We start from the raw sequence: 14,369 nt of genomic DNA on the forward strand, positions 1-14,369 counted from the left end.
CTGGCTGCTACGAAAAGCAGATCAATTACAAAAGCTACAGCTTATGGGGTACCTGCTGAGTGCCAAGTCCTGTGCCATAGAATATATACTGGTAAGATGGCCACAAAAATGTCTTCGTTTTACAGATGAGGAAACTGAAGGTCAGATTTTTTTTAAAAGCAAACAAACAAAAAAACTTTCCTATAGATGGCAGAGGTGAGATTTGAATCTTTTGTTTTTTAACGTCAAAATCTGTGTGCTTTCCATTAGGCCAGTGTTTTTCAAATTGCCAAGTACTAAGACCCAGTAGTGAGTCATGAGATCATTTTACTGGACTGCAACTAGCATTTTCAAAAATGAAATAGAATAGAATGGAAAATATGACTGCGTTGCTTGGGTAAGGATAACTTGTGTTTAATGAAATATACATATGTATATCCATATATACACACACCCATATATATATATACACACACATACATCCATATATACAGCTATAACACGTATGTTTGTATGTTCTGAGTGATGATGGAAAATATATTTCTTACCATGACTCGTAGTCAAAAAATTTGAGAGGGCTACTTCTCTAGGACATACTGCTTTCCAGCTAGTTATAGCTAACATTTACTAAGATTTCATTATGTATTTGGAATGTTCTATATATATGGGCTTAATTAATCATTACAACAACACTGTGAGGTTGGGTGCTATTAACGTCATCCGGTTTATAGATAAGAAGACTGAGGTTCAGAGAGATTAAATAATTTGCCCAAGGTCACAAAGTGAATACGCAGCAAAACTTGAATTTGAACCTCGATTGTTCAGCTTTAGCATCTGTGTTCTTGATCTCTGCTACCGAGGGGCCTCTTGACCACAAGCACCACACAGCCCAGTCGATGGGTCCTGAGGAATCTGACGTCCTTTTGCATAACTGTATCTGTTACCGTCTTAAATAGCTGCAGTCTCTCACCTCTCCGTATTTTCACTGGCAAGACAGGCCTGCAGATCTCTCTGTTGAATCTGTAGCTTCAAATTTCTCTCATCCTCCTCTATTTTAGATTAATTAACCTCCTAATTATTTAGACATTCATTCACCAACTTGTGTGCAATTCAAATCTATTACACTTCAGGGGATGTGTCTATATCGTGTGTATCCTGCTGCAAATCCCACGTGGTCAGGAGAGAAGTGGAAGGGGGAGATTCGTAGAATCAATTTTTAAAAATTCCAATGCATTTCTGAGGCATCTGAAGTGTTGATGAGATAGCTGGGGTTCTTGGGCGCTTGACTTTTAAATTCACATTTCTGAAAAGCAAGATGCAAAATTGATTATACAGTATGATCTCAACTGTGTTAAAAATGTATATAGGAAGGATTGGAAGGAAGTGAACAGTGTTTGCCTCTGGGTGGTGGGGTGATGGGTGATTTTGATGTTCTCCTTGCCTTCCCCCGCCGCCACCCTCCAAATTTCCTGCCATTGATAAAGAGTGTGGCTTTAAAAATTCACTAAGTAATACTTAATTTCCAAGGTAGAATATGGATTTGGAGGTCATTTTAAGGACAGTGTACTTTGTAAGCCAAACACATCATGCTTTTGATGCAAATTAAGAAGTGTCAAAGTAGCTCATCTGTAGGGTCCCAGTCACGTGGCATATCATGGCATGATAACACTGCCCATGTGGCTGCTACCCACTCTCTTCCTGCTGCCTCAATCTAATATGGGGAGCAGCCAGGCTGGAGCCCCAATTCTGCATCTGACCAATAGTCCCTTGGGTAGGGTTAGGATCTGCTGCTCACAAGCGAGCCACTGCAGAGTCTGACTTCCCACTAGACTGTGCCGTTGCCCCTGGGCTGGCCTCTTGCCTTATCCATCTTTGTACTTCATAGGGCCATGCATGGGACCTGGCCCAGGAGGGATGATGGATGTTTGAGGAATGAATGTGTGTATGTTCATCACTTCCTATAGTAAGCATATATTTGAGGCTTCGAAGGACGATTGTGGGCTTGGTTTCTGTATTTATTTTAAATAATGGGACTGAGTAACCCTGTCAATAAGACAGAAGCTTGTTCCAATGCTTCTCGTGAGCTGCCTTTCGGGGAGGTGCCAATCTTCCCCCAGACTGATGGGCAGGAGGCAGAGTAACAGGGTAGTTAAGCAAATGGACTTTGGAGTGAGAATGCCTTTAGTTTTCTAACAGAAAAAAATAGTAGTGCTTCCTCTCAAGGGTTGTTGTGAAGATGAAATGAGATAATACATGGAAACCTTTTAGAACAGTGCCTGGCACCTGCTAAGGGCTCAGATAATGTGGATGGTGGTGATGATGATGATTCTTGAATTGTTTCTAGGGGGTGTGACACTGTGATGGGCAGAACCAGACTCATCTGTGAGTCCCTGAAGTGGAGGTGGTAAAAATGTCTGGGCCATATGGGCTAAAAATGGAGGAGGAGTTGTTTACTGAGGAAATCCAGTCTGGCCTCACTAGAAGATGGATGAAATGATTGTGTGAGCGGCGTGGGCCAATGGACCGGTAAGGTGGGTAAGCAAGTTCATTCTCGTGGAAAGAAGAGAACATGGGATTTAAAAGCGGCAGCAGATCAACCTTTCAGTCCCAGTTCTTCCATGTACTGCCTGCATGAGTCACATAATTTTGAACCTCCCTCAATGCCTTCCGCTCTCAATGCTTACCACTCACCAGTATCCCCATTTCCTAAAGAATTCACTCTAATTCCTTATCTGGGCGTACAAGGCTTTGCCCCATCTGAGCCCAGGCTTACCCAACCTCGAATGGAATCTGTAATCTAGCCACAAGAAGTTACTTTCAGTTCCCCTAACGTCTCTTGTACTTCCACACCACTGTGCCTTTGTATACACTGATTCTTTTGACTAGAAAGTCTTTTATTCTTTGTACACCTAAAATCCCTGCTCTTCAAGATAATGATGGTTAATACTTATTGAGGACTTGCTATATGCCAGGCTCATATTTAAGCACTTGACATGTGTTAAATTATTTAATAGTCACAGCAAATCTAGAAGGTAGGTACCATGATTATCCTTATTTTATGGATGGGGCAATTGATGTAAATACCATTTAAGTAATTTGCCCAAGATCACGCAACTAGTGAGCAACCGAACTGAGGCTCAAACCCAGGCAACACTGCTGTAGGATATCATTTTTAGCCACCGCACTGCACTGCCTCTCTGGCTTTAAGACATTGTTGAAATTCAAGGCCAGTCACGGGAGACCCAGAAGGCCATTTGGCTCCCAGACCTTCAATCACAGAGAGCAAAAAATTTAAATTTTTGACATTATCTCCAAGTGAAAACCTTTATCCAGTCACAGAGAAACATTGACGGGACTGAAAGAGGAAGATGTTTGTCATGCAGCCTTAGTCTGTGTCCTGTTACTGGACCATCCTACCTGAAATGAACAATGAATCAGTATATTTTCACAATCTTGGAATTACCTTGTGACTAGCACAAGTACCTTGCGTTATAACACATATGCATGACAATCATCTGTTACGTATAAGCATTTAAAATATACCAAAATTCTGTAACTTTGATTTTATGTGTTTATTTTAATATGCCAAAGTCTTAAGAACAGAAGTGATGTGGGCCTCTGGGGCTCTGGGTGAGCCCTGTTTAAATGGTCTCCTGCCTTAGATTCTCCCATCCTCTGCCTTACCCATTCCTCATCACTACAGTGGAAAGGTGGACATTTCTAAGGTGGTACTTAACATGTCACATTGGGCTTGCTTATCTATAGTGCCTGGGGGGGGTAGACTTTACAGCCAGACTCCGTGGGTTCAAATCCTACTTCTGCCATTTGCTCTCTGGGAGAACCTGGGGGAATTTAGTTACCTTTCTGGGCTTGTTTTCTTATCTGTAACATAAGGATAATCACTGTGCCTACCTCACAGAATTGCTGAGGATTAAATGAGTTATCACTCATGAAGGGCTTGGACGGTGCCTGGCTTCAGAAGAGCTCAGTAATGTTAACTGTTCCTAGGATGAGCATGACGAGGTCCTCCTCTCTTCTCCTGGTGTCTGAGAGTAGGAGCTGCATTTTATTCATCTCTCTGCCCCCCAAAATTCCCCAGAGTGGGGTCCAGAATATGTGCTCCCCAAACGTCTCTGAAATAAGTGAATGAATACCTCTGTGAAAGTGAGCTGACTGTACCTACCCCACAGGGTTGTGGTGAAGATCCAAAGAAAGAAACCATGCTATGCTAAAATCCCCAGGACGCTGTAAAGCATGAGATATACGTTCCTTCCCTCTTACCTCACACTTCTTCTAGACACATGCCTCCCTGACAAATGTACTTACTTAATTCAAAGCCCTGCTCATGGACAGCACTGAGCGGTCAGGTAAGCAGGCAAGTTTTGACCAATCACCACCAAGCAGGCAGGTGCTGACCAATCCCCAGCCCGCATCGGTTATTCTGACTGGTCGGCAGCACAGGTGGTTGCTGACTAGCCTTTGAAATGAGGGCACCTGAAGCCATGAGGCCCGGACCCAGACCTGTCTGTGGCTCATTTGGTGCCTCCAGGGAAGCATAGACCCCGTGTCCAGGAACTGGGAGCACTTGGGGGTGGAGAGGCCTGGTCCTTCCCCAGCCTGAGGCTTGGCCATCCTCGAGCTGAGGTTGCCCTCAGGGAGGAGGGGTTGCCAAGGCAACAGGCATTCTCTCACCCAGCATGGGTTGTGGGAGTTCTCGCCCTGCTTCATCTTCTTTAATGGCCTACTGCTGTCAGAGTAGCATTGCTGACATTCCCCGTTCCCCCCTTGTTTATGGCATCTTTGGCTGCCCCTCCCCTGTTGCACGAGAAAGAAGCTAGGAGAACTGTGAAATCACCAGAGGCTTTTGTCCTGTTTGGTACAGAACTGTGTTCTGTGTGGACGTACAACTCCTGTTGGCCCCGGGCGTATTGGAGCAGGGAGCGGGGCAGGGGAGCATAGGTTGGCCTTGGTTAATGAATTCCAGAAGTGCCTGTTTATTGTACCTCTTGAATTATGTTTCTAACAATGTTTATCTGTGTCCTCTCACCTAATCTTCCTTTCATTGTTGGTGCAATGTTCACAGCTTCATTTTCTTTGTCCTGGGGTTGAGGCCAGCAGGGATCCACTGGCATGCCTGGAATAGAAACCTGCAAGATCCCACAGGCTCGGAAAATCTGGTTGGGTTGGAGGGGACTTGTGGCCCCCTGCAGCTTTGAAAAAGTCTGTTACAACTTGTGACTTTCCCTCTCATCTTGTTCTCAGAGATTCGTTAGTTCAAACCTCAGAGAATTGTTTGAATTTATTCCTTCAGCCACTGGTTCTGAGAACCCGCCACAAACTTGGGGTGGGCACCGCAGCTCACAAGGGTGAGAAGACAGATTGCCCCTGCTGGCCTGGAGGCTGCCACCTAGAGGGAGAGGCGACTATAACACACTCATTCTAACCGAGAGCCAGATAAGGCGAGTACTAATAGCAGGAACAAATAGTTTGTTAAGAGCATTGCAGAGGGAGTGAATATTATTGAAAAAAGAGCTAGAAGTCAGGGAGACCATGTAGAAAAGGACAACTATGAAATGGACTTTGTTTGTTTTTTTTATTTTTAAGAAATTTTATTAAAATATAGTTGATTTACAATTTTTTCATTGATTTTTTAGAATTGAAGTATAGTTGATTTACGTTGTGTTAATTTCTGCTGTATAGTAAAGTAACTCAGTTATATACACATATACGTTCTTTTTTATATTCTTTTCCATTATGGTTTATCCCAGGAGATTGAATATAGTTCCCTGTGCTATACAGTAGGACCTTGTTGTTTATCCATCCTATATGTAATAGTTTGCATCTACTCATCCCAAACTTCCACTCCATCCCTCCCCCACCCCCCTCCCTCTTGGCAACCACAAGTCTGTTCTCTATGTCTGTGAGTCTGTTTCTGTTTTGTATATGGGTTCATTTATGCCATATTTTAGATTCCACATGTAAGTGATATCATATGGCATTTATCTTTCTCTTTCTGCCTTATATGAAACAGACTTTGAAGGACGAAGCAGATTTCAATAGGAAAAGAATGGAAAGAAAAACCTTACCAGAATACTTTTTTAAAACACAGGAGGAAGAACAATTATAGGCTAGTCTCACTATCATTATTTGCAAAGTATGGTGTTCGGCGTGATGATGGACCAAGTAAATGAAGGCATGGCCCCTATCTTTGAGGACAGGATAAGGGAGAAGGGTACAACCACACAACATACAGCCTGCTGTGCTGGGGCTATAATCATGGCACAAATGAAATATTTGGGGACTATTCAGAAGGGAGATGATCACGTTACAAAATAGTTGCCATTGGCTATATTTCTTGTTTTAGTTTCTGCCTAGTCATGATTTCCTGGAAAATGTCATCTCTTTCCTTCCCTCCATCCCCTAATCTTCACCACCATCTTTTCTGTAAATGGATTAGAAGACAATGATTCCATCTCATGCTAATGACAGTAGCATAAGTACCACTTACGGACTGGCTATCAATCCTCGATACCATGGTATTAGCTATCTATCGCTGCATAACAAATTACTCCCAAACTTTGCGGTTTAAAACAATAACCACTTGCCCTCTCATAGTTTCTGTGAGTTGGGAATCTGCCTGTGGCTCAGCGGAGCCCCCTGACTCAGGTCTCAGACAAGCTGCAGTCAAGATGTTGGCCGGGCTGCCGTTAGATTCAGGCTTGACTTGAGAAAGGATCTGCTTCCGAGCTCCTTTATAGGGTTGTTGGCAGGATTCAGCTCCTTGGGGGCTGTTGGACTGAGGGCCTCAGTTCCATGCTGCCTATTGGCTGGAGGCTGTCCTCTGTTCTTGGCCACATGGACAACCCATAAGGCACTTCGCAGCCAGGGAGATGAAACAGAGAGAGAGTGGGGCAATGTGGAAGTCACAGCCTCTTGTAACCTAATCTCAGAAGAGACATTCCATCACTGTTGCCCTATTCTGTTTGTCACTAGCTACAGCATACATTCAAGGGGAGATTGCATAAGGACGTGAACACCAAGAGGCGGAACAGTTGGGAACCATTTAGAAGCTTGCACACTCCCACAACCACTCTATATAATAGGGTTCTCTCCTTTTTAAGAAAAGGAATTGGAAACTCAGGCTCACATACTAAGTAGCAGAACCAGAATTTGAACCCGTCTTTCTCCAAAGCCTGCCCCTTCGCACTATCTCATGCTGCCTCCTGTGGCTGGATAAAGTCCCTCAGGACAAACAAGATGACATCCCACCCACAGAGTCACCTGTTCAGGTGGCTTTGTTGACATCTGCCCAGCCTCACACTGAGGCTTAGACTGCCAAGCCTGCCTACCTTTTCTATTCTCCCTGATCCCGAGGGCATTCCAGGTTTAGAAAACAGTGAGGTACAGGAAAAGCCAAATATTTGATGCCCTCTGAGCAGCTCTTTTCCTGGAAGCCTCTGCACGAACCATCCAGGGTCTTGTCGAAAGCACTTGAGTGAGAACACGCACCTTGCAGTAACATAGTTTATTCAGAGATGATTAATCAGGAGCGTCCCCGGATGGTTTGGCACAGATGGAGGTAAGAGAGAGCGCCAGGTCGTAAATCCAAGTGAATGTATAGCCTCACCATCCATCCCGTTATTACATCAGGAAGTCTGTGTTTCCCTTTAGTGCTAGAAGATACGGAAGAGGATTTGCATAACGAGGGCTCAGTACAGAGAGGCTAAATCCATCAGGCAGGTTTTTGATGGAGACTAACCAATGGGACATTGTTTTGGACAAACTTAGGGATCTTGTCTTTGCTGATAGGAGCAGCATTATAGAAGTTTCACAAGACACTCTTAAGGCACTTAATACATGATGCCGTAAACTGTAGTTCTTTCTTGTTTCCTATTTTACCCTCTGTCTTGAAACTTCTCAAAGATTACCAACTTTATATCTGCACATCTCCTAAAACATCTTGTCCACAGTAGGTACCTAATCACTTTCTTTTTGGAGACCGTCTTAGGAGTGTAACCATCTCCTAAGTGAATTTCAGCAGCCATCTTTACATCAGTTTCAGCTCAGGTGGTTCTTTTTGCCAAAGCCTGGAGTGCCAGCGCCAACTCCTTGTGCTTGTAGCAATTCACGTCTACAGTGCTTTACACCGTCTATCTGGCCAGGAGGTGGGGTGCATGAATTTCCTATTTCATATTTAAGGCTTTTATAATTACTGAAGAAATATTCTGATGAGACTCTGGTAGCTCTGAATCTGTTCCTGGTTCTTGAAAATATTTGCCCTTAGTTCTGGGTCTGCCCTACGCAGGACTCTTACCTTCTCTGCCATTGTTTCCCTGTTTGTCCAAGGTAGAGAACAGTAAGCCATCTCTATTTTAGGATGTGTGAAGACAGACAAATTTCTTAATAAAAGAAACATTGGCCCAGGGACCAGATCTCTGTGTAAAAGTTACTTTGTTTCTGATATTGTCCCTTTTACAGGTCGTGGAAAAAACACTTATTCTGCCACTTGCCACATGGTATTAGTCCAATAAAATACATTCTTTACTGGACATTAGTCCAGTAAAATACATTCTGAACCTAACGTATCTCTATAATGAGACTATTATTACTCTCCTGCTTGCCTAACAGGGTTTAGGTGGGAATCACAGGAAATAATGGATATAAACCACTCCATGTATGCTGTTAATGATGACAATGTGATTGCAATAGTAATCACGCATCAGGCAGTTTCTCTGTGTCGGGAAATGTGCTAAGTGCTTTATATGAATTATCCCCTTGAATCCTCATAACAACCCTGTGAAGTAAATAGTACAATCCCATTTTACAGATGAGGAAGCTGAGGCCTAGAGAAGTTAAATGACTTGCCCAAGTTTATACAGCTTATAATTTATAAATTATAAATTATGCAGCCAGGATTCAAACCCAGACAGTACAACTACCAAACTCATGAATTTTCTAATTGACACAAAACTACCTCACAACATAAAGTACTGTATAAATACAGGATTATATTACCCCCCAGCCCCGGCCATCATTTATGCAAATATACAGTGTTTCTATTTTATTTTCACATTTACCCACAGAGTGCATTGAAATCTTTGTCTTTCACAATATAGGAAGCATGTAAGACCTTCTACATGGGCGCCAAGACCATCCAGTGGGGAAAGGAAAGTCTTTTCAACAATGATTCTGGGAGAACTGAATATCTGTGCAAAGGAATGAAGTCATATGCTTATCTTATGTCATGTACAAAATTAATTCAAAATGGGTTAAAGACCTAAGCATAAGACCTAAAACTATAGAAATTTCTGAAGAAAACACAGGGGAAAACTTTCATAACATTGGATTTGGCAATGACTTGGGTATAAAAGCATAGCAACAAAAGAAAAATTAGACAAACTGGACTTCATCAAAGTTTAAAACTTTTGTCTGCTAAAAGACAATATCAAGAGAATGAAAAGGCAACATACAGAATGAGAGAAAATATTTGAAAATCATGTATCTGATAAGGAATAAAAATCCAGAATCTGTAAAGAACTCCTACAACTCAACAACAATAAAAAATCCAATTCAAAAACGGGCAAAGGGGGCTTCCCTGGTGGCGCAGTGGTTAAGAATCCGCCTGCCAATGCAGGGGACGTGGGTTCGAGCCCTGGTCCGGGAAGATCTCACATGCTGCAGAGCAACTAAGCTCATGCACCACAACTACTGAGCCTGGGCTCTAGAGCCTGTGCTCCACAACAAGAGAAGCCCCTACTCGCCACAACTAGAGAAAGCCCGCGCGCAGCAACGAAGACCCAACGCAGCCAAAAATAAATAAATAAATAATAAATAAGTTTAAAAAAATGGGCAAAGGACCTGAATAGACATTTCTTCAAACAAGATATACAAATGGACCACAAGCACATGACAAGATGCTCAGCATCATTAATCATTAGGGGAAAGAAAATCAAAACCACAGTGAGATCCCACTTCACACAAATTGGGATGACTATAATCAAAAAAAAGAAAAATAACAAGTGTTGACAAGGATGTGGAGAAACTGGACAGTGGGTGCATTGCTGGTAGAGATATAAAATGGTACAGCTGCTATGGAAAACAGTGTGGAGGTTCATCAAAAAGTTAAACATAGAATTACTATATGATCGAGCAATTCCACTTCTAGGTATATACCCCCCAAAAATTGAAAGCAAGGATTCGAATAGACACTTGCACACCAATGTTCATGGCAGCATTATTCATAATGGACAAAAGGTGGAAACAACCTAACTGTCCGTCAACAGGTGGTATGTATATAAATCAACTATACTTCAATAAAAAAAGAAAACCACTGAGCTACCTCCCCCCAGATATTTCAAGGAAAAAAAAAAACCCAACAGATGGTACATGTGGCATAGATATATAATGGAATATTATTCAGTTTTAAAGAAGAATGATATTCTGATACATGCCACACCATGGATGAACGTTGAAAATGTTATGCTAAGGGAAATAAGTCAGATACAGAAGGACAAATATTGTAGGATTCTACTATGAGGAACTTAGAATAGGCAAAAGCATAGAGACATAAGTTAGAATAGAGGTTATAGGGGCAGGAGGAGGGGGGAATGGGGAGTTATTATCAAATGGGTATAGAGTTTCTGTTTGAGATGATGAAAAATTTCTGGAAAAAGATGGTGGTGATGGCTGTACAACATTGAGTACAACATTGTACTTAATGCCACTGAATTGTACTCAACAATGGTTAAAATGGTAAAATTTATGTCGTGTATATTTCAGTACACATCCAAAACTTAAAAAAAAAAAAAAGCAGTAAGAAATTTTACCTTAGGATATTTAGACCTTGTTAATTTGATTCTTTGTCATAAAATAACTTTTATTTTTCCACTACTTAAATATAAGTTCCTTGAAGCAAAAGTAGAAAATGCAGTTAAACCAAAAGAGGAAAATTAAAACATTCCTTATCCTAGAGATAGCCACATTAAAATCTTAGCATCCTTCCAGACTGTCCCTCACCCCCTCTCTCCATGTCTCAGTTTCCTTCTTTTTTCCCCTTTTGAGGCAGTTCTGCACCCTTCCATTCTCCAGGAACTTTGAGGTCACTTTCATTTGTGAGTTCTCATCTAGATCAAAGTTTGGTCTTACTCGTCCAATGGGTAGAAAAACACTCTCTAAAACCAAGCAAAGTGATAAAACACTGAAGAGAAGCCAAGAAATGTGTGATCAAAATGCTCCAATTCCTGCTGAGACCATTTGGAAGTTGCATCGGAAAGGACAACTTTCAAAACACTATGCCCAGAAGTCTCTGAAGACGTGTGCCCAAAGGAATAACCTGCAATGTCAACGTATTCTCTACCGCAGAAGAAATAATAAGAAAAGAATTTCAGTTCCTACCTGTCCTCCATTCCGGGCTCTTTATTGGGTCACAGGGCAGAGGCAAAAACTGCTGAGCAGTGTTCTTGGTCAACAGATTATTTATTGGCAGAAATGTCAGTTCCTCATCCTCCCAAGCAGGAACATGCCCTAACGCTACTCTCACCTTTCAGATTATGCACAAGTTCTAGCCAGCAAATTGCAGAGTGTGAATTTCTGTTATTTTCTAGTTACCATAATATAAGAGGGAAATTGATGGCTTCCTGTTTAAGGAGCAAATAAGCTTCTGCTCAGTAGGGGGTGCCCTTCCTGTTGAGCTTCAGAGGATCAGCAAAGATAGGCAGGCTCTGGACCTGGTTCCTTTCAGGAAGCTTTGCCCCCCATGGTCCTAGATTCTCTTGCTCCATTTGGTTGTTGGGAAGAAGGAAACACCACTGGAGTTTCAATTTCGCTTATAGGGTCAGGAGGAGTGAAAGTCAACCTGGTTTCTAGGGGCAAGCCTGCTGCGTTGGCATTATTCCCTCCAGGGCTGTCTGCTTTACTTCTCAAATATATGTTCTGGTAATACAGTGATAACCCAATCCAGAATTTCTATTTTTATTACCTTAGGTTTTCTTAAGCACCTCCACTACTTTCCATTTCCTCTTGGCCCTTTGGCTCCATTCCATGGAGTTTTGTCCACCTGTGCTCCTGGGCCATGAGGCCTACTTGGGCTGACTTTCCTTTGTTTCCATTGCTTGTCCTTAAATCTTGCCCTGTGTGGGACATGACCAGGCGGCTTGGTCTTCCAGAAGCCAACACACAGTTTGGTATGTGTCTTCCCCTGGGGAACATTCCAGATGGTCCTCAAGTTTACCCTGATCCTCTCCCTAGTTCTGCTAACTCTTAAAGCTATTGTAATGCTTTCTCCAAATAGCTCTTAAAGATTCATTAATTAGTTCACTCATTCAACACATGTTTATAAAGCTCTTATGTTCCAGGGCCTCTGTTAAGCACAGGATATATTTGTAAATGAGAAAATCCCTAGCCTAGAATTCAGTTGAAATGAAGAAACAGGTTTTCAGCTCTCTTCACCTAATTCCTTGTGATGGTTCTTACGTTGTGAGTATAATCTTGGTGTTTTGGGGACATAGAGAATGTGTAGCCATGACCCCTGTTCTCTCTTTCTCCTCCTTTGCTTTTAAGACATGAACCTGCTTACCTTCCTGCCTCTCCAGCCAACTATTAAATGTTGGTATTAATCGTCATTCGATCCTAGGTTCTCTCCTTTTCTCTTGTCATATCTTTTTTTTGTTGGTGTTGTTTTCTGGACTTTTTTTCCCCCAGACTTCAGTTACCCACAATCACTGATGAACTCTCCATCTATTTCTCCAGGTAGACTCTCCCCTGAGCTTCCTCTGCCCTCTGTTCCCCTGCCTACCTAGGGCATGTCCACATGCACTTGCAATTCAGCCTATGGAAGACTTCATTTTTCTCCAAAGCCTGTTTCTCCTGTCTTCATCCTCTTCCTCCCAGGCCCTCAAACGAGAAACCTAGAACACTAGCAACTAGTCTAATAACTTTCTGTTATTTGCACTCAACTGAGAAGCTGATTCCTAACTTTCTGCATATCTCATCTCCTCTCTAGACTCTCATTACTATCCTCTCCTGAACGGTCTAGGCCAGTGGCTTTCTAACTGTTTCACTCGAGTCCTTTTAGGCGCTTCCGAGGTTGGAATGGAGGAGGGTATCAAGCAAGACTTGGGGCTTCTCATCCCTGATTCAACCAGAGCAATTGCATGTTTATCTGTTTTACATATTGTTTGAGGAGCATTCAATGGCCGAAAGTTTGAAAACCATTGGTCTTCACGCCATATCCTTTCTTTCCTGGATTTTTGCAGGGATGCAGAGGATCGTGCTCTCTGTTCTTTCATCCATCTAGTCCAGTGGTTCTTAATCTTGTCTTGACTGTGATGCACGCGAAGGGTGATGCTATCATGCTGGGCATACTTCCTGTTTTAGGTATAAATACCTGATGTACAATAAAGCAGTTAGAATGCAGGTGAATGAACGAGGTGCTATTATTATAAGTGTAACCTTGAATCCACTGTAATTTATTAAAGTAAGTAAATCCTCTTTTGTCTTTACCTATTATCTGTGATAAATAACTTGTAACACATCTCACATATGGTCTCCACTCTGCTCTAACCCACTCTCCACACTGCTGCCGCCCTCCACACATGGGAAATCTCAGTCACTCTCCTGCCTGACGCCCTTCAGTGACTTCCAATTACTTCTCAGGTGGGTTTTAAGCTCCTTCGTGTGGCTGGCAAGTTTGGCTGTGATCTGGTCCTTGCTCACCTTTCCAGCTGCTGCTCTTGCTCCAATTCTCCAATGGCCCCCCATGCCCACCCAGCACATATCCAGACTGGCTGGGCTTCTGGGCTTTTGCCCATCACTGCTTCTCCCCTTCTCTCCCTTCAGCCTGCATGTCCAACTCCAAATAATTTTTTTTTAGATGAAATAGTTTCATTTCTTGTAGTAACTGCCACCCAGGTGGTCTATCAACCTCTTTTTCCTTTCTTGCGAAGCAGCAAAGATATTTAGTCCACCTTAATCTAATCATTTTTCAGCCTATTTCTTTTTTTTTTTTTTTTTTTTGTTCTTTGCGGTACGCGGGCCTCTCACTGTTGCGGCCTCTCCTGTTGTGGAGCACAGGCTCCGGACACGCAGGCTCAGCGGCCATGGCTCACGGGCCCAGCTGCTCCGCGGCATGTGGGATCTTCCCGGACCGGGGCACGAACCCGCGTCCCCTGCGTCGGCAGGCGGACTCTCAACCACTGCGCCACCAGGGAAGCCCTCAGCCTATTTCTTAAGTGACTCATTCCTGTTCACACTCAATCCTGATCTTTTTTAGCTATTCATTTTGAAAAAAATTTAAGCGTATTGGAAAGCTGCAATAACCTTCCAATATCCTTCATCTGGCTTCACCAATTATTAGCATTTTGCTACATTTGCCTCCGTCTTTTTCTCTCTCT

General features: G+C 42.7%; 1 long non-coding RNA gene across 1 annotated transcript; it reads right to left on the reverse strand.

Moving 5' to 3' along the window:
• Nucleotides 1-372: 372 nt before the first annotated feature.
• On the reverse strand, nucleotides 373-5,743 carry LOC125960695 (uncharacterized). The gene is made up of 2 exons (XR_007470625.1): nucleotides 5,027-5,743; nucleotides 373-1,282 (listed from the first exon to the last, which is right to left on the reverse strand). It is a non-coding gene; the product is annotated as an uncharacterized LOC125960695 (long non-coding RNA).
• Nucleotides 5,744-14,369: the final 8,626 nt, after the last annotated feature.

This window comes from Orcinus orca, chromosome 1 (assembly GCF_937001465.1).
Source record: "Orcinus orca chromosome 1, mOrcOrc1.1, whole genome shotgun sequence".
In the NCBI taxonomy this organism is placed as follows: domain Eukaryota; kingdom Metazoa; phylum Chordata; class Mammalia; order Artiodactyla; family Delphinidae; genus Orcinus; species Orcinus orca.